We start from the raw sequence: 3141 nt of genomic DNA, 5'->3' as shown, positions 1-3141 counted from the left end.
GGAGGTGGGGTGGCAGCTGGTGCTGGAAGAATGGCCGGAGGACCCAGTGGAGCACGTGGAGACTGATAAGTCTGTAAAGGTGCACCCCTCATGGATTTGGGGCAATCTTTAACCATGTGGCGAGTGTCACCTCACTCAAAACAACCCCTCAGAGGACGCAGCGACTGAAACTGACTTGGACCTGGCCTACTGGACTGGCCGGTAATAGCACCTCGAGTAGGAGGTATACTGGATACTGGCGGTGCATAATAGGGCTCCTGAGGTCTAGGAGGAGCTGTAACACCACTGGCTGCTGGAAGAGCTGAATGAACAGGGTGACTCACAAAACCCCTACCATAGCGTGCTGCTGGTGCACGAGCTCCTGAATAATGACCAGTCTCTCGAGACCTCTTGGCCTCTCTCTCCTCTCTGTCCCAGGCAAACATGCCCTCCACTCTCTTGGAAATGCTCATTGCCTGCTGATAAGTGATGTCCATCTCCAACTCCCTGGCCATACTGGTCCGAATACTGGGGTGGAGTCATTCAATGAAGCGACGAACCCTCTCTCTGACTGTAGCAACCAGAGCCGGTGCATGGCGAGCTAACTCACTAAAATAGACTATATACTCCGACACAGTCATAGCACCCTGACGCGACTCCTATGAACCTAGTGCTCTGATACCAACTTGTCACGACCCAAATTAACCCTCCGTAAGGTGTCGTGATGGCACCTAGTCTTTACAACTAGGTAAGCTTAATATTACGAAAAATGTAAAGAAACACAACATTTTAAAGATAAACAACATATTGTGAATAGCCAAGAGTAGTACCGCTCGGCATATACAAAATAATTTTCCAAGACCTGGAATATCACTAAGTCACAAGCTGCTATAATCTATGTATCTCTATACAAAAGTCTAAAGATAATAAAGAAAGTTTCTAGGCGAGGGAGTAGAAGGGGACTCCGAAGATCTGCGGACGCAAGCAGAAGTACCTTGAAGTCTCCTAGAATCAACAGCACGTACTAACCCCAAGGCTAATAGCTCGCACCTGGATCTGTACACGAAAACATGTGCAGGGAAGGGCATGAGTACACCACAATGGTACCCAGTAAGTGCCAAGCCTAACCTCGGTCGAGTAGTGACGAGGTCAGGTCAAGGCCCTACCGGAGTAAATATAATAAATTAAACAGTAAACAATATAAGTAAAATTTACGGTAACACAGTTAAATAAATTCTCGAAAATTTAACAGATAAGGGAGCCCTGGGCTTAGAACAAGGTAAACACAATGGGGAATATCCCGGGATACCGTCCCGTAGTTCCGAATGAATATGCAGTACAAAGGGGATCTCCCGGAATACGTCTGTAGTCCCAATGTAAATATGCAGTGCTGGGGGATCTCCTGGAATACGTCCGTAGTCCCAAAGTAAATATGCAGTGCTGGGGGATCTCCCGAAATACGTCTGTAGTCCTAAAATAAATATGCAAGACAGAGGGATCTCCCGAAATACGTCCGTATTCCCAATTTAAATATGCAACGCAAGATGACATGGCAGGTATGGCATCGAGTTATATAGTTTATACTGAACACAAATAAGGAAAGTAGGGACTTAACTAAGCATGGCACACATAATGTCAAATAGGCAGTAGAACACGTAAGCATGCTTCTCTAGTCTAAGCTAAACAATTAAACGTATTAGTGCAATTTAATTAGGGCAAAACAGTTTATGGTTTAGAAAGGAATAAACGGGATTTTTGCAATAATAGCACATGTACGTACTCGTCACCTCACGTACACAGCGCCCACACATCAACTAATATCAAACATCGTAAGGGAAAAGTCCCCAACACAAGGTTAGGCAAGCCACTTACCTCGACCGCTCAAATGAACTTGATATCATGTTCTTTCCATGAGTATCCGACTCCAAATGGCCCGAATCTATTCAAATTAATTGCATAATGTAAATATAACTACAAGTAATTAATTCGAAGTTAAAACGTGAAATTAGGATAAATGCCCAAAATGTCTCCCCGGGCCCACGTCTCGGAATCGGGTAAAAATTACAATTTATGAACACCCATTCACTCACGAGTTCACTCGAACAAAATCATCTAAATCCGACGTCAAATTCTTATTCAAATCTCAGATTTTCAATTGGGGAACCTTTTCCCCCATTTCCAAACTTCTACCCTCAAATTCCTAAATTAGACGAGAAAAACAATAATAGATTAATGTATTTGATCAAAATAGAGTTAGAATTAGTTACCCAATAGTTCTCCTTCGAAATCCCTCGAGAAATCATCTCCTACCGAGCTCTAAATCGAATTTTGTGTTATGAAATTTGAAACCCTCAAAATTCCACAGACCCAAACGGCGCATTTAATTAAAGCAGCAGGCTCCGCACCTGCGCCCACGCTTCGCACCTGCGGGCTCGCAGGTGCGGTCAAACTTGTGTACCTGTGCTCCATCACCAGCCCCACCAGTTCTGCATCTACACACTCCCTCTGTACCTGCGGCTCTCGCACCCGCAGGCGCGAAACACCAGAACCAGCAAGGCACCAGATTTTTCCTAAGTCCAAATTCATTCCGTTAAGCATCCGAAACACACCCGAGGCCCCCGGGACCTCAACCAAACATACCAACCAATCCTAAAATACGATACGAACTTAGTCGAGCCATCAAACCACATTGAACAACACCAAAATCATGAATTAAGCACGGATTCAAGCCTAAGAATTTAGAATTTTTCCAAATTCTACAAATGACGCCGAACCACATCAAATCTAGTCCGAATTAACACAAATTTTACACACAGGTCACAAATGACACTACGAACCTACAACCATTTTCGGAATTCCATTCTAAGCTCGAGATAAAAATTTCCACTATCGGCCGAAATCACCGAAAAACTGACTTTTGCCAATTCAAGCCTAAATCTACTACAGACCTCCAAAACACATTCTGGACGCGCTCCTAAGCTCAAAATCACTCAACGGAGCTAACTGAGTCGACAAAATTCTATTTCGGATCCGTCTTCACACAGTTCCGACTACGGCCTAATTTCTAAGACTTAAACTCACAACTAGGGACTAAGTGTCCCAAAACTCCCCGAATTCCATAACCAATCACTCCGGAAAATCCCAAAAGCAGAAACAAATATG

Source organism: Nicotiana tomentosiformis, chromosome 10 (assembly GCF_000390325.3).
Source record: "Nicotiana tomentosiformis chromosome 10, ASM39032v3, whole genome shotgun sequence".
NCBI classification, from domain to species: Eukaryota; Viridiplantae; Streptophyta; class Magnoliopsida; order Solanales; family Solanaceae; genus Nicotiana; species Nicotiana tomentosiformis.
The sequence above is the reverse complement of the archived record's forward strand: the minus strand, read 5'-3'. Positions refer to the sequence as shown.